We start from the raw sequence: 27,519 nt of genomic DNA on the forward strand, positions 1-27,519 counted from the left end.
AAGCATAATTTGAAGAATTTCATATCGATTTATAGGCGATCTCAGTAACACAAATAAAACCTGATAGAGGAACGGACAAAACACTACAGAAAACAAACACGTTTGTTTACTACTGAAAATGCTAACATCTAAGTTACAGTAGCGTACTAGTAAGCCCGTAACAGACAGCGACCATAATAAAAACCTAAACAGACAATAACAAACATCCTGAGGTCACAATTACAAGAAATACAAACATTAAACACAGTTTATTCTAAAGATACAAGTGCAACAGCAAGAAGGCCAGGTCAGCATCGGTTTTGCAGGCTTCGGTTTCTTTCAGTTCTCTCCATTCTGAAAAAGCCGGTCCAATATTAACTCTAGTCTGACTTCACGCTCGGTCAGTCTCCCGTTTCCTCTTTCTTTGGTCCTCTGACAAAGATTTCCTAGCTTTCTGCTTCTTTTTTACATGTTCATGTTGCAAGGGTGGTTTTGCGGCTCACAGGCACCAGGGGGGTGCGAGACGACCACCATTCAACCCGAAATCAGTAATATAACCATTACAATGACTCCAAAGCTGTTCGGTTAAGGTAAAAAAGTTACTTAGTTCACCTTTAATGCACAGGTCCTATTGACACAGATCACAGATTTTCTCCCAACTGTTTACATTCACTTAAAGGAATAGCTCACCCCAAAATGAAAATTAGACCATGATTTACTCACCCCGAAGCCACCCTAGGTGTATAACATTCTTCTTTCAGACGGATACAATCGGAGTTATATTAAAAAATGTCTTGGCTCTTCCAAGCTTTATAAAGGCAGTGAATGGCCGTTTCTATTTTAAAGTCCATAAAAGTGCGTCTGTCCATCATAAAAGTGCTCCACACGTCTCCGAGGGGTTAATAAAGGCCTTCTGAAGCGAAGCCATGCGTTTGTGTAAGGAAAATACTAGTGCTGAGCGGTATGACCAAAAATCCATATCACGGTATTTTTCTAAATTATTCCGGTGACGGTATTTAAAAAAAAAAAATTCAAGCATGACTGGGTGTTAACCACATTTTCTACTGATTGAGACAGGAAATACTGCAGTAGATTGAGACGGGAAATACTGCAGTAGATTGACTTAGAATGCCCTGCTATTTTACTGTCATGAGTAGGGATGTTAATGATTAATCGAAAAGCAGGTTCATGCGTGTGCGTGCTGCTCAACCGCAAAACATTTAAAGCGAGCACGCCGGAGTTATGTTTGGGACCCTTTTACACCTTCATCATGACTATAAGTTTGCATGTGCATTCGCAGCCTTTTTGTTTTCTGCAAATGTAAGTTGTTATATTGTGTTTATTTTGTGTAGGCCTATCTACTGTATACAGTGGGGAGAACAAGTATTTGATACACTGCCGATTTTGCAGGTTTTCCTACTTACAAAGCATGTAGAGGTCTGTAATTTTTTATCATAGGTACACTTCAACTGTAAGAGACGGAATCTAATACTAAAATCCAGAAAATCACATTGTATGATTTTTAAATAAATAATTTGCATTTTATTGCGTAACATAAATATTTGATCACCTACCAACCAATAAGAATTCTGGCTCTCACAGACCTGTTAGTTTTTCTTTAAGAAGCCCTCCTGTTCTCCACTCATTACCTGTATTAACTGCACCTGTTTGAACTCATTACCTGTATAAAAGACACCTGTCCACACACTCAATCAAACAGACTCCAACCTCTCCACAATGGCCAAGACCAGAGAGCTGTGTAAGGACATCAGGGATAAAATTGTAGACTTGCACAAGGCTGGGATGGGCTACAGGACAATAGGCAAGCAACTTGGTGAGAAGGCAATTAGAAAATGGAAGAAGTTCAAGATGACGGTCAATCTCCCTCGGTCTGGGGCACCATGCAAGATCTCACCTCGTGGGGCATCAATGATCATGAGGAAGGTGAGGGATCAGCCCAGAACTACATGGCAGGACCTGGTCAATGACCTGAAGAGAGCTGGGACCACAGTCTCAAAGAAAACCATTAGTAACACACTACGCCGTCATGGATTAAAATCCTGCAGCGCACGCAAGGTCCCCCTGCTCAAGCCAGCGCATGTCCAGGCCCGTCTGAAGTTTGCCAATGACCATCTGGATGATCCAGAGGAGGAATGGGAGAAGGTCATGTGGTCTGATGAGACAAAAATAGAGCTTTTTGGTCTAAACTCCCCTCACCGTGTTTGGAGGAAGAAGAAGGATGAGTACAACCCCAAGAACATCATCCCAACGGTGAAGCATGGAGGTGGAAACATCATTCTTTGGGGATGCTTTTCTGCAAAGGGGACAAGACGACTGCACCGTATTGAGGGGAGGATGGATGGGGCCATGTATCGTGAGATCTTGACCAACAACCTCCTTCCCTCAGTAAGAGCATTGAAGATGGGTCATGGCTGGAGCCACATCCACACGAAGCCAGAGCTTTCCCTATCCGATATTTTTTTTTTCCCGTTCAAAAAAAAAAAATCCGTAAACACGGCGTCGTCTCAAGAAATATCTGCGTACACACGAAACCACTGAAACCGACTCAAAACGATGTAGTATACATGCCAGACCAGTATGTGGCGCTGTAATTCTGCCACAGACATACACTAAAAACGGAGAAGAAGACTTAAAGCATGCGCATAAACCTTGCGCGCTGTATACAACAATAATATTAGGCACAGTAGCTTCTTTTTTTCTTTTCTTTTTTCTTTTTTCTTTTTTAATCAAGAACTTTGTTGAACAATATGAAAAACCATAAATGTAGTTGCTGTGACTTAACGGTGTCTGACTAGTTGACACTTGGTGTGATTACATCATCGTTTCACAAAATGTACGGATTGGCCGTACACACGAAAACGCAAGGGCGGCGTTTTCAGATTTATCCACCTTGGGACCTGGTTTAAAAAAATTGCGGTTTCAGTCTCCGAAAAACGCCGGATTCGTGTGGGCGAAACGCCAATACGATAAAAAATGTATACGTATACAGTGAAACGCGTCTCCGTGTGGACGGGCCCTGGGTCTTCCAGCATGACAACGACCCCAAACACACAGCCAGGGCAACTAAGGAGTGGCTCCATAAGAAGCATCTCAAGGTCCTGGAGTGGCCTAGCCAGTCTCCAGACCTGAACCCAATAGAAAATCTTTGGAGGGAGCTGAAAGTCCATATTGCCCAGCAACAGCCCCGAAACATGAAGGATCTGGAGAAGGTCTGTATGGAGGAGTGGGCCAAAATCCCTGCTGCAGTGTGTGCAAACCTGGTCAAGAACTACAGAAAACGTATGATCTCTGTAATTGCAAACAAAGGTTTCTGTACCAAATATTAAGTTCTGCTTTTCTGATGTATCAAATACTTATGTCATGCAATAAAATGCTAATTAATTACTTAAAAGTCATACAATGTGATTTTCTGGATTTTTGTTTTTGATTCCGTCACTCACAGTTGAAGATGTGAGTGATAAAAATTACAGACTTCTAGATGCTTTGTAAGTGGGAAAACCTGTAAAATCGGCAGTGTATCAAATACTTGTTCTCCCCACTGTATCTGATTTATCTCATTGAGGATGCATTTGGTTAAGAATTAACGCTAAAGTAAAGCGTGCGGTGATCATCTTCAGCGCGAGCAGCTCAAACGGCAATGCACGACTAATAATGATTATGATTGGGACTGTCATATTACATTATAAAGAGAACAATATTGTAATAAAACATAGTGAATTATTTGGGTTTAATTGCCGTGTTTCATCGCGTGGCTCCACAGCATGAATAATTCTGAATGGCACGTAACTTAGTTCAAGTTCACTTGTGCATTCGCGTCATTTTGTGCAGATATAATTTGTAATATTATGTTTATTTAATATCTGATTAATCTCATATAGGATGCGTTTCTTCGAGTTAAATAACGCGCTAGCAAAGTGCTCCAGTTTACCGGTGTTCATTCAGCGCGCAGCTCAAACAGCAATGCACAACAAATAATTACTATGATTGGGATATTACATAACATGAGAACACTATTTTATTAAATCGTTATGAATTCATTGGGTTTAGTTGCCGTTAGGGCTGGGAGAAAAAAAATCGATTCACCTAGCTATCGCAATTTTTTTTACTTTTTTTTTTACGATTCAAAAAACAATTTTTTTATTCCAGAATTTATATTAATTCAAATTCAATTGCTTTATTTTTGTCCTTGCTTGTAGATGAGGTTGACCGAAGTTAGCCATTTTCGTTCCAACAGAGGTTGAAATGTGTCGTTATCTACATTTACATTTACATTTATTCATTTAGCTGACGCTTCTATCCAAAGCGACTTACAATTGCTATATATGTCAGAGGTCGCACGCCTCTGGAGCAACTAGGGGTTAAGTGTCTTGCTCAGGGACACATTGGTGTCTCACAGTGGATTCGAACCCGGGTCTCTCACACCAAAGGCATGTGTCTTATCCATTGCGCCACCACCCCTATTGTTATCTATGAGTGTTGAGTGACGTAATATCCCAAGTAAGGCTGGACCCGAATATTCGAATATTCATTCGGTGGGTTGGTATTCGATTTGAAAATTTGACATTCGAATATTCTTTTTTCTTTTTCTTTTTTTTTTTTTTGCACACCTGGGATCCCCCCGCGAAACGGTTCTCATTCGCGCTTGAATAAGGCCGGTGACACACTGGCTGCGTGGCGTGAGCGTCTCAGCTGCGTGGTGTGTCCGTTTTTATTTCTGCTCCCATGTTAACAGGTTGAAGTTTGCACACTGCCTGCGTGAGACACGCGTCTCAAGGCGCGGCTCGAGCCACGCGGAAAACGCATGCATGCTAGAAATAGAACCGACGGCGACGCCTAAAAGTGTTCCTGCAATGGGAGTGTTCTCTGGCTAGCGCAGAACAGCGGAGTTTGTATGGACTGAAGTGCATGCCTGAGCTTGTGTTTTGGGTTAAGCTGCGTTGCTTTGACATTGTGAAAAAATAGAATAGAAACAAAATGTATTAGCCTTTTTACCCGTTACTATCAATCCAAGGCTACGTTCACACTGCAGGCTGAAACGACCCAATTCCGATTTTTTTGCCCCTATGCGACCTGTATCTGATCTTTTCATGACAGTCTGAACGACACAGATCCGATCTTTTCAAATGCGACCCAGGCCACTTGGGTATGTGGTCCCAAATCCGATACATATCCGATCTTTTCAAATGCGACTTCAGTCTGAACGGCCAGGTCGCATTTATCCGACCCGCACGTCATTGATACGCGAAAAACGTCATAATCCTGCGTTGAAGTAGTCGTCGGTTTGAAAACGGACTGCATATTCGTCGAGCTGAGGTAAATCTGCCGAACGGGTCGACCTCGACGAGCCCGTTAATAAAAAAAAAAAAAAAAAAAAGAAGCCCACGGCCATTATATATACGTTATGTTAACTTATTTGTGCTGAATCTGATATTAGATAGGTCAGCGGCTGCTGTCTGGCTCTTGTGTAACGGTCGCTGCGCGCGCTCGTGTGTGTGTGTGTGAGAGAGAATCACAGTTAAAGTTTAGCTACTTCCGCAAACAACAAGTGACGTCGTTGACCGTTGAGTACTCTTCTGCGCATGCGGGTCACTTCTGGGTCATTTCACGTTCACACAGGAGATCACAAAAGGTCGCATTTAATTGGAAATGTGAACGGCCTTGCAAAAAAATCGAATTTTTTCAAAAAATCGGAATTGAGCATTAAGCCCTGCAGTGTGAACGTAGCCTAAATTAATCTCGTTTTTAATTTAACTTAATTTGTTTTTTCTTTATTTACATTTTTTTCTTTATTTAAATTTTGTTTTTCTTTATTTAATTTTCGGTTTTTTCTTTATTTAAATTTAGTTTTTCTTTATTAAAATTTCGTTTTTCTTTATTTAAATTTCGTTTTTCTTTATTTAAATCTACCTTTACTGTGTCAGTAATTTGTTAGTCAGAAAAATACCTTAAAAGTATTGCTTAATTTAACAGACCTGGGGTGCATTTCCCGAACAACGACGTAACTCGCTGCTTAACTACCATAGTACGATGCATCGTTGAAGAAATCAACTAGCTAGTCACGACTGTTTCCCGAAACCATTTGTCGCAAAGTATCGTTCAACCACGTTGGTTTATGACGTCTCGCACGTGGTGGAAAAATAACTTATCGAATTAACGCTAGATTTTGTCATATAAGTTACAGACATGGCATCTGAAGACCATTTCAAAATGTTCTCAGTTATTTTGCTTTACTACCAGACTCAATATTTGGCTCGTTCTTACATAGTAGAGCACGTTCGCACATGCGTGTGCGTTTTGAATATCATCAAAAACGGTGCTTTAAATCTCTTGACAAACTAAAAGACGTAAATTACATTTGTATGTATTCTAAATAAATAACACGGCTTGTACTGAATGTCAGCTTGCTTATTTTGCTAAAGATAAGGATTTATTCAGTCTACATCTCATGTAAACTAGAAACTATGCTTCTATCCACAGCTCGAGAGCTGTCGTTCCAACCACACAAGTTTGCGATGCTGTTTGTGAACATTCGTTGGAACGATGGTTTTGGGAAACACCAAATCGTTGAACTATGCTGATAACGACGGAACTTGCGACCATAGTTGGCTAACGATGCTTTCGGGAAACGCACCCCTGTGTGTATGCGTTTTATATCACTAGTGCAGTGTCCGTTCTCGTAGCATATAAGCCCTGCCCGCGTGAGGCGCGCCGCTTCCCGCTCGCGCTGTTCTGTAGTTTACTAAAAGTTTATTAATTCTGAATGTGTTGCGTCTTGCGTGTCCATCTATATTGCACCAAATGCGACACTGCACTTGTGAAGTCTATTGGATGAACGGTTCTCGAAATAATAAAAATGCAAACGGACATACCGACACATAGAGATTCCTGCCTTTATTAGAGAGAAGAATATGTTCAGCCCCCTCTCTCCGAAGCTTCGAATATTTGATGTTCATTACTACCGAAGCTTCGAAGCTCAAAAAATGGTATTCGGACCAGCCCTAATCCCAAGTGGGCGCGTGGAAGAGACGTGAGACTGAAAGCACTGAAAAGCCCTTGCGCTACTCGTATGCTAAGAGAGAGATAAGACAATAGAGCTACACGATTCATCTTTAAAAGACTGATCTCGATTCAAACACCCACGCAATCTTTTTTCAATTTGTCTGTCTATTAAACTTTGACAAAATCATATCGCAACATTCAAAGCTGTGTTGGCGCTGCCGCTGAACCGGAGAGAGTTGTCATGAAACAGCCTTTTCAACCTCATAATATCATTATTTCTGTGATGCAATTGTTAAAATAATCATAAAAGTACTTGGATAAAAGTTCAAATATGAACACTGATGTCTACGATAGCGATTAAAATCAGCTTTTGATAGAAACTTGGTGCTTAAAATAATGCATTTATCGATTACATTGTTTCTATGCTGGACTAGTGACTGTTAAAAAATGCATTTGTTATTGAATCATTTATTCAAGAGAATGTAGTATTGTATGATGCTTCTGAAATAAAAGTCAGAAAGATGTTGATTTGATTTAGTAAATATTACTCATCTTATACATCATGTACAGTCTGTATAAATGCATTATTTAACTTTTCAATGGTCCAGTGTTAAAAAAATTGCAATATATTGTAATATCAAATCGCAATACTTGTAGAATCGCAATTCTTAATCGCCATACGTATTGTATCGGCACCCAAGTATCGTGATGGTATCGAATCGGGAGACAGGTGTATTGTCCCAGCCCTAGTTGCTGTGTTTCAGCGAGTTGTTCCAGGAAGAGCAGAAGTACACATGCTGACAAGTAGGGCTGGGTGGTATGACGGTATATATCGTTACCGCGGTAGAAAATGTGAACCGTAACAGATTTTTTCATTCCGTGATACCGCGACATGTAAATAAGTGGGCGTGGTTTACATGCAGCGTGCGTGAGACTGTGACACTGAGATTTGTCAAAGAAACATGGAGAAAGCAGATCAAGAGGATCCACAAAGTCATTACGTTTTCTAAAGGGTTGTTAACTTGATATTTTTGGGGGGGAAAGGCGCAGCAGTCTAGAGCAGTGCGGCACCATAGGCGGCACCCGTAGGCTACAGTTAGAGGAGTGCACGATCGCAACGGGGAAAGCATGAAGCTACTTGACAACAACAGTTCATATATCAATATCGTAACGAATAGAAATAACCTTAAATAATGTATAGTTATCATCTTTCTGTCTCTTATGTATAGTTACTTTTTAAACATGAAACTCGCATTCAGTAGCCTATGACACGAGAGCGGTTGCCGTGGTAATGAACAACCTGCTTGTTAAAGCAAATGTATAACATGTTAATTCTGTATCTGAGGCAAAATTACTAAATATGCAGCGCGAGTTATATATTTCTAACTCCAAACAACTGGGCACTGAAACAGCTGATAAAATCTTGCTTCGATTCAATGCGTGATTACAACTTGTCACTCAAATTAACCGATCGCATTTTACTGATGCAAAAGACGCGCGCGTGCACACACACTGAGAGGGAGCGCGGTGTGTCGGTGTTCACCGAGCTATGTAAAATAATGACGCAGTTACAAGGTATGTGTATAATTTACACTACTTAGTCAACACTAACAGTAGCTGCTGTTCGGTTTTCATACTGCTGTTCTCCTAGTCACTTATGAACTTGACGCTTCTGAACATCTGGTTAAAGCTTTAGGTGACGGGTTGCCAGATATCACAAAAAGAACAAAACAAGCCCTTTAACAGCAGACATGGCAAAAATTTTGGAAAACATTTAAACATAACTAGTATTTACTAATATCCAACCAAATTAAAAGGAAGTAACTCATTTATTATGAATAGAATAGTTCAATATAAAATATTCAGATATTATAAACTTATTGATGAAGTAAAGCAATAACATGAGATTGAAAAATTATTCAGCAACACTTTATTTAAAGTTGAATTGCACCTATGAGTTGTATTTAATATCAATAAGTTGGGGGCAGTTCATCTAAAAGTTGATGAGAGTGTTTTGTTTACTATATTTAGATATTAAAAATAGTTTACCAAAGAAATAATTTACCAAATAAAAGAAAAAGAAAATTCAAACAAAGTGAAGTACTTGGGTCAAGTATTTGGGTTTATTTATTATAAAGCCCTTTTTGTCGATTTTTTGAGAACAACTACAACTATAAATAACTATATCGTGAAATATATCGTTACCGTGAAATAAAATTAGTCATACCGTGAAACCGAATTTTGGTCACACCGCCCACCCCTACTGACAAGCACGCATCTGACGCGGCGTTGGTGACACGTTGTATTTATATACGCTGTTATATTTAAACGCTGTCTTTCACAAAGTACCTGTACTAGTAAAATGAGGAATCATAAGCTGCGTTTCCACCGATATTACCCGGAACAATTTGTCCCAGGAACTTTTTTTGCCCCAGACCGGTTGCTTTCTGCGTTTACACCGCAGTCTAAAGTACCGGGAAGGTAAACTGCGCGCAACTGCTCCTCCCAGTCTGCGACGGACAGTAATCAGTTTTGAGCGCCACATTTATAATAAGTATGGAGGAGATTCAAACTGTGCTGCAGTTATGTATTGGTTTACTAACAAGGTAATAAACAAAACAAAATACGAGCACTGATACTAAAGCGTGTTCAGAAAGCTCATATGCGTATAAAATTAGACAACGTATGTTATCAGTTATTGTGAGATGCCTGGGACGAACGCGCAAAAATTTCCTCTTTCGCGAATACGCTTAAAAAAAAGCCTAAATTCATATTCATAAATAGTGAATAGTCTTGTAAATAGTTGTTTGTTACTAACCTTAAAGCGCTATTTCAATCCTGTTATAGTAAATTTGTAACATGGTTTGGAGTAGGGATGCACCGAAATGAAAATTCTTGGCCGAAACCGAAAACCGAAAAAGAGGAAACTAAGGCCGAAAACCGAAACACCGAAATAAATGATGCCAATTATTAGTACCATTGCATTTATGCTATGACTGTGTACTAACTTTACTATAATCAAGGCATTGCATAAATTAATATTAAAGTTTCAAAGAATAAATCAATTAAAATGTTATGCAAATATTTATTTAGCACATTGCAAAGTATAAAATGAAATGTTCTCTCATAAAAACAAAGTGCATTTAGGTCAATACTGCCATAGCCCATAATCATATCTGCAGCTATATGCTCATGGACGTGAGTTGCAAAAACCATAAACAGCTAAGGTAAACACACACACCTCTGTGAAATGACGGCTGCTCTGCACACACACGCAAGGTCTCTCGCTCCCTCTCTCTGCCGCGCGCGCGCTACGTATGCGCGCTTATGCTCGCTCGCGATTCCGGGAGATTTAAACTAATTTGCGGGCATCAGGGAGCCGCTATCAATACGCGGGAGACTCCCGGAACTTCCGGAAGACTTGGGACGTCTGTGTTTTAAAAATCGCTGTCCGTGGGTCACTCTCAGATATATTGAAATACGTCCACACCGCAGATATGTTGCTTCAGACAAGCACATGCAGGTTGCGGTATCTGCTGTTTGCGTCATCACAACATTTCGGCCGTATTGTTTCGGTGATAAAAGTCTTTCGGCCGAAAACCGAAAATGCTCTTTTGGGCCATTTTCGGCCGAAGATTTTCGGTGGCCGAATATTCGGTGCATCCCTAGTTTGGAGTGCCTTGCAATAGATGACAATGTGTAAACATAATGACTTAATAATAAAAGCTGTGGCAAGAAAGAGATGAGCACTGATAAAGCGTGTTCAGTAAGCTCGTAATGCTAACGTTAGATATAAAATTTGTATGTTATCAGCTATTGCGGACATTGACCGTGAGATGGCTGGGACGAACGCGCAGAAAGTTTCCTCTTCCACAAATACCCTTAGTAAAGCCTGAAACTCGTCGCCAGTCCACCAGTTTTTTTAATTAAATTCCATATTTGCAGACAGACAACTCTTACTGCATGAAGCCACGAGCCCACGACACGAACCGCAATAGATTTTTTTAAAAGGGAGGTTAAAAATAAATAAATGCTGCCTGGAGTCATCCAACCAAAATGCGGCGTGAACACAACCAATCAGCCTGTACAGCGCACAAGTCCCACCCCTGAAAGTTCCTGAACTTTGAAAAAGTACTACCTCATGAACAGGGACTATCGGAGGGGGAAATATTTACCCGGAACTTCATTTAGACCCTGGTTCCTGCGGTGTAAACATATCGAGTACCAGCCCAAAGTTCCTAGTTCCTGGGGAAAGTTCCTGCGGTGGAAACGCGGCTATACTGTTTTTAAAAGCAGGGTATTGTGATACCTTTCTAGTACCAGTATATCATGCAACACTAGTTCAGACTAGCTGACTATTCATATTCACTCATATTAAGTCCATCAGCACAAGTGTCCTGTATTTTTTTCTTTGTATGACAGAGCCTTTATAAAGAGTTAAAGTGGCTTATTTTACTATCTGGAGTGAATATAAAAAACAGTGTAAATGTCAAATGAAGGCCTTGATGACTGTTGTTTAGAGGGCATCAGTCAGGTTCCAGAAGTAAAAACTCCATGCAGTTTCCCCGTAGGGAAAATGATTTTTAACAATAACATAAACCTTTAAAGACAGCCTTACTGTGAGCTACAAGGTTTTTAATCAAAAGGGGAAAGTGTACCATGTACCCTTTAAGCCCACTTTCAACTCTGAAGTCAAATTTAAAAAAGAGAAAATAATATTTTATGCTGCTTATTATTTTAACAAATCCAGTGATTTGTTACTTCCCTGGCATTTTGTATTGCATACCAATCACATTTGGCAATGTTGAGCCCCACCCATGTGCATGCTGTCTCAGGGGACCTCACACAAAGTCACCTCAAAACTTTGGTGTTTCGGGACCCTTCAGAAATCAACACTTTTCTGCAATTTTCAGCCATTTTCAGTCATTTCTATGGTAACTACATTGATGTTATGTCAAATAAGAGATAAATGTATTGTTTTGTGTGTGTGAAAAATAGTACTTTATCATTTTATATAATTTTCCTTTAAATGGAAAGATGAGTTTTATTAGCTTGCGTTCAAAGCTAATCTCTATGTCAACCTTTAGCCTTACAGAAAGGCTAGACTGTCAAAGAATTAAGCATTGTGAACTGCAAACAATAAATGTTTTGTGATTCATTTTACATTAATTTACAAATAAATACATCATAAATTGTTTTGTAGAGAAGATTATTTTCATAAATTAATTTTTTTTTTTAAGATGGGCTTAAATGGTACAGCACCACAAAACACATGCAAACTATAGCCAACACAAGCTAACCTTGAATGAAAAAAACGTAACATTTCTCAATGTGGGCACAATGAAAATTACTATGATACTTAGTTCACAGTAGGAGTCCCTCAAGGCTCAATTCTTGCGCCACTCCTGTTCAACCTGTATATGCTCCCAATGAGCCAAATAATGAGAAATAACCAAATTGCTTACCACAGCTATGCAGACGACACACAGCTCTACTTAGCCCTATCGCCTTACGATTACAGCCCCATTGACTCCCTCTGCCAATGCATTGATGAAGTCAACAGTTGGATGTGCCAAAACTTTCTTCAGTTAAACAAAGGCAAAACTGAAGTCATTGCGTTTGGAAACAAAGATGAAGTTCTCAAGGTGAACGCTTACCTTCACTCTAGGGGTCAAACAACTAAAAATCAAGTCAGGAATATTGGTGTGTCACTAGAGTCAGACCTTAGTTTCAGTAGTCATGTCAAAGCAATAACTAAATCAGCATACTAGCATCTGAAAAATATTGCAAGAATTAGATGCTTTGTTTCCAGACAAGACTTAGAGAAACTTGTGCATGCTTTCATCACCAGCAGGGTGGATTATTGTAATGGACTCCTCACTGGCCTTCCCAAAAAGACCATAAGACAGTTGCAGCTCATACAGAACGCGGCTGCCAGGATTCTGAGCAGAACCAGAAAATATGAACATATCACACCAGTCCTCAGGTCTTTACACTGGCTCCCAGTTAGATTTAGGATGGATTTTAAAGTATTATTACTGGTATATAAACTATTCAATGGCCTAGGACCTCAATTCATTGTAGATATGCTCACTGAATATAAACCCAACAGATCACTCACATCACTAGGATCACATCAACTAAAAATACCAAGGGTTCACTCTAAGCATGGTGAGTCCGCTTTTAGCTATTATGCCAGCCGCAGCTGGAACCAGCTTCCAGAAGAGATCAGATGTGCTCCTACAGTAGTCACATTCAAATCCAGACTCAAAACACATCTGTTTAGCTATGCATTTACTGAATGAGTACTGTGCAGCTGTTCGTCCGACTGTTTGTACTTTACTGTATTTAATTTTATTTGTTTAATTATTCTTATTTCTTTTTATTATTTGAATTTCTTCTATGTAAAGCACTTTGCATAGCCATTGTGTATGAAATGTGCTATATAAATAAACTTAACTTGCCTTGCCACAGTATGTTTAAGCTCCATGCATGTATTTGTAAACTTATCTTACATTTTTAAAGGAAAACATAATTTTTTCACCATTACTCACCGTGGAACCATTTAAGCCCCACCTTATGTGTTTCAATGAGGAATAGAGTTCTCAACGGGCCTGAAAATTACAACCCGACCTGACCCGGCCCGTGGCTTTTAAAGCCCGGACCTGATGTAACCCGACACATCAACATGAATTATCTGACCGAACCCGGCCCGCGGCCCGACGCTGCGTTATATCCGTTATAAACGGATCAACGCTTTTTTTTTTCTCATACACGTATTATCATGACCAGCAGACGGGAATTCAAATCAACCTTTAATGTTCACGCCTTTTAACAATACAAACAATACAAACAACTGAAACAATAAACTTTAAATATATAAATAGGCTATATAAATATGCCTTAAATAAAAACCTTTACACAATAATAAATAAAAAGAACTCAAACATGTACCCAGCCAGCGGGCGGGCTACTTTTCACACCACACAATTTTTGAAGAGTTTTTAAACAAAATAGGCCTAGCCTACAAACATAATTGTATGCTTACTTTTATTTACTTTTCACCAACTCCATCTTCTTCTCCAGGCTAAAGGCGTGCACGCAGCGGCGTCAGGTCTGCCCCCGCCCCTCTCCATGATGCACGTTGCACGTTGCACGCAGTAGCCAGACTTTCTTTACGGTGAACAGCAGCGATGATTAATACATTTTTTTGGTTTTGTTTTTTTCACTGAGCGGAAAAGATTAAGCCCGACCCGACCCGAGTCATTTGCTTATATTTTCGACCCGAACCCGCGGGTCCCGTCGGGTTTGTCGAGCCAACCCGACCCGTTGAGAACTCTAATGAGGAATCCCTCTAATAGGGGTTATGCGCAACATACTTCCGGGTTCTACCAAACAGATATAACTACTTCCGGTCGTCAGCTACTGAGGTAAACACAGCGTAGGAATGGCGACCTTTTATAGCCGGTGTTTACAGGAGCTACCCATTCTATCCATTTCAGATGTACATTGTATTGCTAAACGGACTTCCAGAGCCCCGAGTACTCCGTTAGATAAAGGATTTAAGTTTTACGCCTTCTCATTTATTCATGATTATGAAGGTATGTAAGTTAGTATGTAGCTTTTGCTAATGGCACCCGATGTAGAGTTAGCTAACTATCAGTAAGTTAGTTTAGACTTGTATGCTATCATAGTAGTTTAACCTTTTATATTTGCTTGCAGACGATTAAAACGATCAAATGAAGACTGCATTTTATTTTTTTTATAAATTTATTTTTTTCTGATACTTAAGCATTCGTGACATTTTAATTAAAACAGAAATAAGATTTGTTTTCTAAAAAAGCGAAAAATAAGTTACCTCAGAGATCACCTACTGCTGCAGATGTGTACGGTAGTGCAAACCGGAAATGCTTATACCTGTTTTCCGGTTCGAACGTTGGGCGTTCCGCATAACCCCTATTGCAAACTTTGATACATTTTCTGAACGTTTTTATTATAACATGTCTTTGTGTGCTTTTACCTTACTAACCTTTTAACCTTACCTTACTTACACACAAATTACATACATACATTCATTCAAATAGAGCCCGTTTTGTCCTAAAGTCCTTTATGTATAACCGGGCATAATTCGGCAGCCAAGCTGAGTTAATGCTTGGGATTCTGGGTATGGAGAGGTCCCGGAGGGACCCTACATTCCCCACAGTCCTGAGCCCCTGGGACCGTCCGGCTCCGAGATACCGCCACTTCCTGTCCAGCTTTGTCCGGGTAAAACTTGGGACCCAAGTCGAGTTGGGGCTCTGGACTCCGGGCATGGAGGGGTCACCCAGTGGGCCCCCTATGCAGGGAACTACACTAACCTTTTCCACTGGTGGCACTTGCGCTACTAACTTTTTCAGTTACTGGCGCAAAACATGATTTGGTCGCACAAATTATTTATAGTAAGTGCTGCTGCGTCACGGGATATGTACCTGTCTCTACACTTTGCGTGCTTCATACTGTCATTGTGAAGCTTCAATGATTCGTGTTTGAATTGTTTTGACGCAGTTACAAATTTGGACAGTCCTGCAATTGAAGGCCCACAGAAATTACAGTACACACAGTGCATTGCTCCATCTTGGTACCTTAACCACTGGTATTCTTTGAGCCACTCGCGTCAAAATTCATATGTCCGTATCTTTTTTCCCGCGTGTGCTTTTCCTGCGTGTGCCTCATTATTAGGGGTGTAACGGTTCACAAAATTCATGGTTCGGTTCGATACGATACACTTGTGTCACGATTCGGTTCGATACGTTTTCGATACAGCAAAAATAAATAAATGCCAGAGAAATTTCCTTGATTTAATTTTTTAAATTTTTTTTATTAAATCTAACATCATAAAGTATGATATTTTTTTTTTACTTTGAGCAATTCTAGAGCTATAATTGACTCTTCTTAGGAGCATATAAAACAAAACAGCTCCTTGGAAAAAATGAAATGTAATATTGTAGTAGTTATAAACAAAGGTTTATTTTAGTTCAGATGAACATTTGAGGGCAGCAATTGTATTCATAATGTCAAAATAAAACCGACGTAATGTTGAAGGCATTATAGCCTACTAGTCCTTCCAAACTTCCATGGTTGCAGTTAGTGTTACTACAGTAAATCCATGGTGAATGTTGCTGATCTGTGGACACTGGATAGTTCATTCATGGCACAATGTTTCTTCCTGGTTTCCACGCGCTGTTTGATCCCTTAATAACGGAGAAATGTGAATGTTTCTCACTAGATCTCGCAGCGATGTTATTACTTCTGTGGCGAATTCAAATGCTTTCTTTACTGGATCTCTTATTAGCGCTGTGTAGTAACAGTGTCGCATGATCACGATCGGCTCGCGCTGCACTGGTCCAAACTGATAAACGGTCCTTCAACCACACAATAACGAGCAATTTCGTTCCGCTTGCATTACGTTTGCCATTTGATGTTGGGCAATGTTGTGGTCGCGCCGGCGTCTCTTACATTATGAGCGCAAACGCGCCTAGATTTGAAATAACGAAATTTTGGTCGGCAGGAAAAATGGTCCAATGGTTCAGTTTGAAAATGCGTACCGAAAACCTAACCGAAAGCCTCGTACCGAACGGTTCAATACGAATACGTGTATACACCCCTACTCATCATTCTCACTCACAGGCTCCGTTTGACATGTCGAATCGACATCAAGTGATGGTTCTGTTACACTTGAACTTCCCTTCTTAAAAAAGGAGTCAATTGTCCGCTTCATTTCAACACGTGCAGATTATAGGCCATGTTGAGATATAAATGCGATTGCTGCGTGTGTCTTAACGAGAGTTTTTTTTTTTTTAAATCAACGTTAGGCTACGCCTACACCATTCCGGGAGGGGACGGGGGGGTCGCGGGGCTGAAGCCAACTTGATGTGTTGAATGCTCAGAGCACGTTATAAAACGTATTCTTAAAATACACATTTCTGTTTTAATAAATGCTCATAGTAAATCATAGCATATTGCCTAAAACATAAGGTAGGTACAAAAGTAATCAGTGATACATTTGCGACCCATTAAAAATTAGGGTCGCAATGGCATTTCAAAAGGTCGCATATGCGACCATTTTGGTCGCAGTGTAGTTCCCTGCCCCTATGCCTGGTTATTGAGCCCTAACTCGGCTGCTTTCTTCAGCCCTAACTCGGCTGCTTTCTTCAGCCCTAACTCGGCTTTCTTCAGCCCTAACTCAGCTTTCTTCCCAAGATATGGTCACTTCCTGTGGAACTTTGATCGGGCATAACTCCACTAGGAGACCCCCCGAAACCCCTAAGTCTGGAGCCCCAACTCTGCTTCCTTCCCGAGATACACCCGGTTTAACTTCCACCTTTGACCAGGCATAACTCGGGAGCCAAGCCAGCTTAAGGTTCCAGACTCCCGGTGTGGGGGGCCCACTAGGAGGCCCCCCTAAGCCCACAGTATGGAGCCCCAACTCGGCTTGGCTCCCAAGATACACCTGGTCAAACTTTCAGCTTGACTACAGCTACAACTCCAGTCAAGCTGACTTAAGGCTCCAGGCCACCGGCCACTAACACCTACCCATCCCACCCAGGGCTCTAATCAAACATTAGCAAAAGGATTTTTTTTTAAGACATCCCTGTCACAGAATAATTGTTGGTCCAATTAAATGTTTTAAATTGTAGTAGCAAGTATAATTTCTGTTCTCAATACACTTCATGACCATCTTGAAACTTGTGACGTTGATTCTTCTCTTGGGAATGATGTTTGTTTCGGTCTTCAGCACCGACTGATTCGGCTCCGTTCGCTCTCCCTCGCATCTGCGGTTGAATTATCCATACCAACGGTTTTCCTCAGGTGTATGTTGTGCATGCATAAACAGATAAAGAAACAAAGTTAAATACTTTAACAAAGATAAATTGTATCAATAATTAATTATATTATATTTAATTTATACAGTGAAGACTATGCAGTGTTCATTTTACATTAGATTTTTTTTTTCTGTACCTGAATACAGTTAGATTTACCTGAAAAACATAAAGCACTACTTATTTTATTTATATCTTTGTTCTGTTGTATTTGTCAGGAATCAATCAGGCTCATTCACATCCACAACACAAAGATCACACTCACCCGAATACTAATCACCTGCACCTGTCATCAATCCCAGCAATCACTGAACACTACAAAGGAACACACCTCACCTCCAGTCCCTGTCGAACCTTGAACTAGGAAAGACCCACTAACCTGCTCTCTGTGCATTCCAGACTTATGTTCTTGAACAGTTCCAGTCTGTTTCCACAGTGATACTTACCTGCTTCTTCGTCTTGAGATCCCGCGTTCTCCTCGGTGTGTTCCTCGGATTGTGTTTTGTGTCATACTCAAGCCTGCCGCTATCTGCAAGAGAAAAGACGATCATTTATGTTATTCTCACAGTACCTGTTTATGCATCTACATTTATCTGCTGTCCAACGAGAGCTTCAATAAATGTTAGACTGAATCCTTCTTGGTATCCGAGTATACATCCTGACAGAAGGTTCGACCACAACCGCTATGGATTCAGTACAACCCGATCCAGGGATCAATCCAGCTGAAAATCCTCCACTCGAGTCTGCCGAGCGCGGAGCGGCAGCGATCCCCACTTCCGCATCTGTCGCTTCTTCCCCGCTGTGCATTTCCAGTCCGATGGTGAGACCAGCGCCCTTCTCTGGTCGGGAAGAAGATTGCAATGGATTTCTTCTTCAATCCTCACTTGCTCTAGAGGTACAACCTTACCATTTCCCTACTGAACGTTCAAAGATCTCCTTCATCATTTCACTTCTATCTGGCCGAGCGCTTCAATGGGCAGAAACCATGTGGAATCAGCCAGGACCGGTTACCGATTCTCTTCAGAATTTCATAGCGCACTTCAAAGAAGTTTTTGGGTGTCCAATAGGTGATTCATCAATTTGTGAACAGTTATATCACCTCCAACGAGGCCGAATGTCTATTACAGAATATGCGTTTAAGTTTAGAACTCTTGCCGCTGCGAGTGGGTGGAACGAGAGAGCACTCATCACTGCTTACCGTCAAGGTTTGAACCCAGCCCTCAGATTACAACTCGCAATTTATGATGACGTCATGGGCCTTGAAAAGTTTATTCAACAATCTATCCGAGTCTCCCGTCGAGTTCAAAATTATTCTGCTGATCATCACCAATCATCATATGCTTTCTCATCCAGACCTACTGAGAACCCAGATCCCCGTGGATTTGAGCCTGTGGGTGAGCCTATGCAAATTGACCATACCCGTCTCTCTCCATCAGAAAGACCCAGGCGCATGACCAATAATCTCTGTCTGTATTGTGGAGACAACACCCATTACATCGGTGTCTGTCCTGTTCGTCCACCTCGTCTCTTGGTGAGTTCGATGGCAATCAGTCCCCTCAGTGTTGCTCCACTATCCACCACAGTATCATTGATTTCTGCTGATGTTATCATTTCCGTTACAGCCCTCATCGATTCAGGATCAGCTGGCAATTTCATTTCGGACGACCTCTGCCGGAAACTTCAACTCCCGAAGACTCTCTCCCCAACCCCGTTCACAGCCAAAACAGTGACTGGAAAAGTTTTGAATCCTGGGTATGTGAAACACAGAATCAAACCAATCACGTTAAGAGTAGGATGTTTACACGAAGAATCATTCACTCCTTTGGTGTTAGAAAATTCCACTTCTGCGATCATTCTTGGCAGACCCTGGCTCATCCAGCATAATCCTGAGGTTTCATGGAATAACGGAGATATTCTGCGCTGGGGTTCTACCTGTTTCTCTACTTGCTTCCCAAAACTTCCAAGACCTGTCCCTCCTTCGCCAAAGACCATCTCCATTGCAGTGACATCTATCGAGAGCCCTCGAGAAAAACAGTCCACAGAAATTCCCTCCTGTTATGCTTCCTTTGCAGACGTGTTTAATCCTGAGAAAGCCTCTCATCTTCCTCCACACAGACCTTGGGATTGCGCGATTGACTTGGAACCTGGAAAATCGGTGCCCCGCGGTCACATCTATTCGCTCTCCATTCCAGAACAACGAGCCATGGAAGAATATATACAAGAAGCCTTAAATCAGGGGTACATACGTCCATCAACTTCTCCAGCAGCATCTAGTTTCTTCTTCGTGGCAAAGAAAGACGGGGGTCTAAGACCTTGCATCGATTACCGAGCTCTTAACAAGATCACCACCAAGTTTCGGTACCCACTTCCTCTCATACCCACATCACTCGAACAACTACGAGGTGCTAGTATCTTCACCAAACTAGACCTCAGGAGTGCGTATAATCTCATTCGGATACGAGAGGGGGATGAGTGGAAAACGGCATTCATTACCCCCTCAGGTCACTATGAGTACCTCGTTATGCCTTATGGACTGGTAAACGCCCCTTCTGTGTTTCAAGATTTCATGAACGAGGTACTCCGTGATTTCCTCAACAAATTTGTGATTGTGTATATAGATGACATTCTAATATTCTCCCAAGACGAATCTGCGCATCGACGACATGTCTCCAGAGTTCTCCAACGATTACGAGATCATTCTCTCTTCCTGAAAGCAGAGAAGTGCAATTTTCATCAAGAATCAGTTACCTTCCTCGGGTATATCGTGAGGAAGCAAGGTGTACAGATGGACGATGGAAAGGTTGCCGCAGTCACTTCATGGCCCACTCCACAAACAGTAAAAGAACTCCAACGATTCCTTGGCTTCGCAAATTTCTATCGCAGATTTATTAACAACTACAGTACCATAACTTCTTCACTTACTTCTCTTCTGAAAGGGAAACCGAAGTCCTTGACCTGGAATCCTGAAGCAGAGCACGCCTTCCAAACTTTGAAAAACAAATTCATCACCGCTCCTCTTCTACGTCACCCTAACCCAGATCTCACCTTTATTGTTGAAGTCGATGCCTCCACGACTGGAGTAGGTGCCATACTATCTCAGCACCAGGAGAATGTCCATAAACCTCTTCCCTGTGCCTTCTTTTCAAAGAAGTTGTCACCTGCTGAACAGAACTATGATGTGGGTAATCGGGAACTCCTCGCCATTAAGCTGGCTTTGGAGGAGTGGAGACATTGGCTCGAAGGGGCACAACATCCATTCATGGTACTTACTGATCATAAGAATCTACAATATCTCAAAGAAGCCAAAAGACTAAATCCACGTCAAGCCCGTTGGGCCTTATACTTCACTCGGTTCCATTTCCACATTTCCTATCGGCCAGGAACCAAGAACATTCGTGCAGATGCCTTGTCCAGACTCCATGCCTTTCCAGACACCGTTGACGAACCTGAACCAGTCCTGCCCGCTACAGTTTTTGTTAACCCTATTATATGGGACATTGATGATCAGATCCAAGAAGCTACGAGACAAGAACCTATACCACCGGAATGCCCTGACACTCTCAAGTACGTTCCAAACGAATATCGCCTACCTCTCATCGAATCTGCTCATTCGTCAATTGGTACAGGTCATCCCGGAGCAACACAAACTTACACCCTTCTACAACAACGATATTGGTGGCCGGGCATGAGAGAGGAGGTACAGCATTTCGTCCAGGGATGTCAAGTTTGCGCTGTATCGAAGACTCCCCGTCACTTACCTTCAGGAAAACTATTACCTCTACCCATTCCCCAACGGCCATGGTCACATCTTGGCATCGATTTTATTACTGACTTACCACCATCAGGAGGCAACACCTGCATTCTTATTATAGTCGACAGATTCTCCAAAGCCTGTAAACTGATCCCCTTACCGGGTCTTCCTACAGCTCTTGAGACAGCCGAGAGCCTCTTCAACCAGGTTTTTCGTCACTTTGGCATTCCTGAGGACATTGTGTCGGACCGAGGACCCCAATTTATCTCACGGGTATGGAAAGCTTTCTTTTCTCTTCTCGGAGTAACGATAAGCTTGACATCGGGGTACCATCCTCAGGCCAATGGACAGACTGAAAGAAAGGTTCAAGAGATAAATCGTTTCCTCCGCACGTTCTGTCAAAATCGTCAAGACACATGGCATCAATTCCTCGCCTGGGCAGAATATGCCCAAAACTCCTTGCATCAGACCACCACAGGATTAACTCCCTTCCAATGCTTCCTTGGTTTCCAGCCACCACTGTTTCCGTGGTCCGGTGAGCCTTCCGAGGTCCCTTCTGTTAATTACTGGTTTCGAGAAAGTGAAAGAGTGTGGAATGATGCCCACCATCATCTCCAGCAGGCCATACGCAGACACAAAAGATTTGCGGATGCACGACGAAATGACACGCCCACGTTTGAACCTGGTCAACTTGTCTGGCTCTCAACACGAGACATCCGTTTACGCCAGCCCTGCCGTAAATTAAGTCCACGATATATAGGACCCTTCAAAATTCTCCATCAAGTCAATCCAGTCACATACAGGCTCCACCTCCCTCCTCAATTCAAGATTCACCCAGTGTTCCATGTGTCACTCCTGAAACCTCATTATCCTTCTGTTCTTCCTCCCTCCACAGAGCCTGATCCTGACTACACACCTCCCATAGCTACCATCGAAGAAGATCCCATCTACTCCGTCCATGAAATCCTGGACTCCCGACGTCGGGGTGGTCGTTTAGAATACCTTGTCGATTGGGAAGGTTATGGGCCAGAAGAAAGATCTTGGGTTCCTCGAGATGATATCCTAGACCCGGCTCTTCTCACTGAATTCCACCAACAGCATCCACATCGACCAGCTCCACGACCTCGAGGCAGACCACCACGACGTCGGGGTCCTCGGTCCACTGGCGCGGACCCTGGAGAGGGGGGTAATGTCAGGAATCAATCAGGCTCATTCACATCCACAACACAAAGATCACACTCACCCGAATACTAATCACCTGCACCTGTCATCAATCCCAGCAATCACTGAACACTACAAAGGAACACACCTCACCTCCAGTCCCTGTCGAACCTTGAACTAGGAAAGACCCACTAACCTGCTCTCTGTGCATTCCAGACTTATGTTCTTGAACAGTTCCAGTCTGTTTCCACAGTGATACTTACCTGCTTCTTCGTCTTGAGATCCCGCGTTCTCCTCTGTGTGTTCCTCGGATTGTGTTTTGTGTCATACTCAAGCCTGCCGCTATCTGCAAGAGAAAAGACGATCATTTATGTTATTCTCACAGTACCTGTTTATGCATCTACATTTACAATACAATACAATACAATTTTATTTGTAAAGCACATTTAAAACAACCGAAGTTAGCCAAAGTGCTGGACACTGACATAATTTCAGACAAATTATAAACACATAACATTAGCACAAAACACAGTTAATCAAGTGACAAACTAAAAGAATAAAATGCAGAAATAAACTCTCAGGCTGGTTTAAAGGCCAATGAATAAAAGTGAGTTTTAAGTCTTGATTTAAAACTGTCAAGGCTGGGACAGCAGCTATTTATCTGCTGTCCAACGAGAGCTTCAATAAATGTTATACTGAATCCTTCTTGGTATCCGAGTATACATCCTGACAGTATTTATCTATGCTTGTAATTTGATTATTATTTTCTATGCAGATGCAATTCCTACAAAACCACCCCAATCAATCATTCTAGAATTATTAATTCTTTACAAATAGAACTATTCAAATCATCTGATGAAATTGTTTTCGTATCACAATATATATATATATATATATATATATATATATACAGTACTGTGCAAAAGTCTTAGGCATGTTAATATCCCTAATAATTTTGCAATGTCAGTGTGTTTTCCAATATCGTGTAGCCCTAATATTATTAATTAAATGACAATGCATAGTGTAGTCTACATTCACACATTTAAGGTGCAGTCTGTAAGAATGACAGCTAGTGGTCAAAATAGGTACTGTAGTCCAAATTCAAAAAATCGGAGATCGTCGCTTCCCCTACCCGCCAGTTTTAGGACACACAACAGGAACAAGCACAATTGACAATGAAAGCTGAGGAGACTTGCTAAGTTGATGAGTTGATTTATCTCCGTTTTAATATGCTCTCGTTCATAGGTTTTTTTAGATGGATACCAAGGCTTTTTTTGGTTGGGTAGAATCTGCAATCTCTGACCCAGTTTGTTTGCTGGCTGCAATACGCTGTGTTTCTGGAACTGGAATCCCGGGGTATACTATTGGGTGAACTGGCACTGGGCGAGATTACACTGGAAATCCAGAGTTCTCTCGAGAGCACAAGTTGAATTTGCTCAGCGAGTTTACTCTGGCGTCAAGTAATGATGCTCATTAAATATGCCCTTGTATCCGAGCTGCACCAATCACATCGGGTTATCTGATATAGGCGGGCCAGGGGCGAGCTAAACAGATGACGACAGCGCTGTGACGTCGAAGTAATTTGTAAACATTGCAAGATGGCTATGGATGAACACCAGTTGTTTGAAATGGCTTTGGCCACTACAATGAACGAGTTAGACTTGGTTTTTTATCTAACAGAAGACAGCGCTCGAATCGTTCCTTTGCAAGAAGGGCGTTTTTGCTGTTTTGCCGACCGGATATGGCAAGAGTCTAATCTACCAGTTAGCTCCACTGGTAGCTAAGCGCATGGGGTTTATTGTCGTGATTGGTCGTAGTGTTATCCAATTGCGTGCAGTGAGATTTTCAAATGCATACTTGGTGCCGCCCCTCGAGCTGGACGATTTTAATTAGTCGATGCCAAACCATTAATCTTTCAGATTTAGGTCTGGATTTCCAGGCTAGGGCGAGCTCACACAGACCAAAACAAAATCAGACATTCCAAGACAGAATGCACATTTCAAAGTAAAATAACTGGCTGTAGAAGTGTTTTTCAGAGAAACGAGTAAGTGAACTCAGCATATTTCCTAAATATCTGCAAACATATTATGGTATTTTATACTTTAGTAGAGTGAAAAAGTTACATACAGTACCTTTAAGTCTCTACTGTTTTTGCTCTGTAATGCATGGAAGTCGAGTGTGTTTCATGTTGTATTTAATGTTTCTATCATAGATGCTGCCACAATGCTAGTATTGATGTTTTTTCATTTGTTTTGTTTCTGTCAGGACTGGAACGGTAGCGACCTTTGGACTCAGTATCTTCCCGAACTGAAACAAACATTTACCATTTTACTCACCTGCTTTTCTGCAAACAGATTGAAATGGATTTAATAACCTAAAATTGTGAGGAATCACTTGAAATGTCAAGATACACATTCATCTGTCTGGATGTTTTAAACACATTGTCCTGTAACATAATATGAATATTAGCCATTAGAGTGTGTGTACATATGTATGTATGTATGTATGAATGAGAAATTGAATAATTAAATTTGGTTACTTTTAAATGTGTTTGTGTTTACTTTTACTAACAGATAAAAACAGACCACAGCAACAATATAAGGAACAGGCCTGGACTGGCCAACGGAAGCACCGGAATAATTCCCGGTGGCCTGGCAACTGATTTGGCCCGCTGCCTTTAAAAAAAAAGAACAAAACAGTCTGATCTCTGTCCTGCAAACCTATTTATGAGTAAACATGAAACATTTCTTTGCACGTGTCTCGCTCATTTATTTGGCGAGATGATGGACCCTAAATAAATATACCCATATATATATATATATATATATATATATTGTAGCGGAGGCGTGCTACAACTTTATAATACGCTGATTGAGGCGGCCAAATATGGACGGGATTCCGGTCAGAGAATCAGGGGTCAGAGAACAGATTCTTCACAAAGATGGATTTATTGAATAGTCTTTAGGTTGTCATCTGAACCAGTTATTCTTTGGCAATGATGTCTGTATTAATGGTCTAAAGGAACAATAAAGAAATATAATTACAATCATATTCTGAGAATCATTTACACATTGGCATGATAGTGCAAACAAATGCAATAAACAATGATTAAACACTCAAGTCTGCATCCTTAAAATAACAGCCTTATCAATGCAAATAGTCATGATAAATTGTGCAATGATACATTATTAATGTAAACACAACACATTGGTGACGCAGTTTAGAATACTGCCGATTTCTAATACTGATTAGCGTGTTTCTCTCGCGGCAAATTACGGCCGCTACGGCGCTCAAACTCGCCGATGGTAACCGCAGAACGATTGCGGGACATCAATAACATACATTCAATAAACATACATATCCAGATGTACTTACATCAAGGCATAAACGCATTATACAGAGCATAGACAAGCGTGCAGAGATGAACATTCACCAAATCGTCTTCCTGCGTGTCACACTATAATCAGTCCGTGTGGCCAACAACTTTGCTTTCTAGGACAGGCTTTCGTACATATATATATATATATATATATATATATATATATATATATATATATATATATTCATTATTATTATTATTATTATATCTTATTGCCTGCTCAAAGTACTAAAGTGATCATTTCCGAATTTGGCATGAATTAAATCATGAATTGGTTAGTCTTGACTTGGCAACGCTACAATTCAGCTCACGTCCGCTGCCAATTTTCCACTACAAAAAATATTTAGGTTGAGATTACATGATAATTTTAAATTACATGTATGAATTAGCTTACTCAAATATTTCAGTAACACTTTACAATAACGTTCAGTTGTAAGTCATTAATAAGTGGTTAGTTGATTAGCAAGTGATATGCTAACATTTTCTGTATATTTTGTAAATTGTGTCATTTACTAATCATTTATGAAACATGACTATGCATTCATAAATGATTAATAAGTGATATGTTCATTATTTTATGTATGTTTTGTAGATTCAGTTATAAGTCATTTACAATTGATTAGTTAATGATTAACTATTCATTTACAAAACATGACTATGCGTTTCATAAATGTTTAATAAATGATGTTACTTTTTTTTGTATGTTTTGCTCACATCAGGTGCACAGTGGTTAAAGACTCCATGTGTTTCAGAGAAGACAGCTGTCTATACCCTCACCAGTCAGCACTTACACTGCAGTACACACTACAGTGTTCAACACCTGTTATAGATGTGTAAACGCATTAATAAATCATTTACAACCCTTTCTGCATCCCCTAATCTAAAGTGTAAACTATTCATCACTTGTAAATGTCTTACACTTAATTTGTAGATTACCACTTCAAGAATCAAAAAGGCATATGATCTACAAATGTTATCTATGAATGTATATGTAACACATTTACAAGTGATGAATAGTTTACACTTTAGATTAGGGGATGCAGAAAGTGTTATAAATCATTTACAACACTTTCTGCATCCCCTAATGTGTTACACTTACCTGTTACAAATGATACTTACCTGTTACAAATGTTCTGTACGTGTATTCAAGGCATTTACAACACTTTTGCACCCTCTAATTTCTACATACATAAAAAAAACATTATTTATGAAACATTTATGAAACACATATTCATGTTTTGTAAATGATTAGTTAATCATTATATAATCAATTGTAAATGACTTAACTGAATCTACAAAACATGCATACAATAATTAACATATCACTTATTAATCATTTATGAACGCATAGTCATGTTTCATAAATAATT

The 27,519-nt window shown here is 40.6% G+C and overlaps 1 long non-coding RNA gene across 2 annotated transcripts in view; it reads left to right on the plus strand.

The window, feature by feature from the left end:
* Positions 1-25,819, plus strand: part of LOC309486275 — a 28,249-nt gene extending 2,430 nt beyond the window's left edge. The window contains exons 3-4 of one of the 2 annotated variants that reach the window (XR_014201438.1): positions 25,036-25,152; positions 25,344-25,819. This is a non-coding gene — a long non-coding RNA (uncharacterized lncRNA). Of the gene's footprint in view, positions 1-25,035; positions 25,317-25,343 lie in introns of those variants that run through there. The other variant, XR_014201439.1, reaches the window with a different exon arrangement.
* Positions 25,820-27,519: the final 1,700 nt, after the last annotated feature.

The sequence above is a fragment of the Leuciscus leuciscus genome (genome assembly GCF_965113295.1).
Source record: "Leuciscus leuciscus genome assembly, chromosome: 2".
NCBI classification, from domain to species: Eukaryota; Metazoa; Chordata; class Actinopteri; order Cypriniformes; family Leuciscidae; genus Leuciscus; species Leuciscus leuciscus.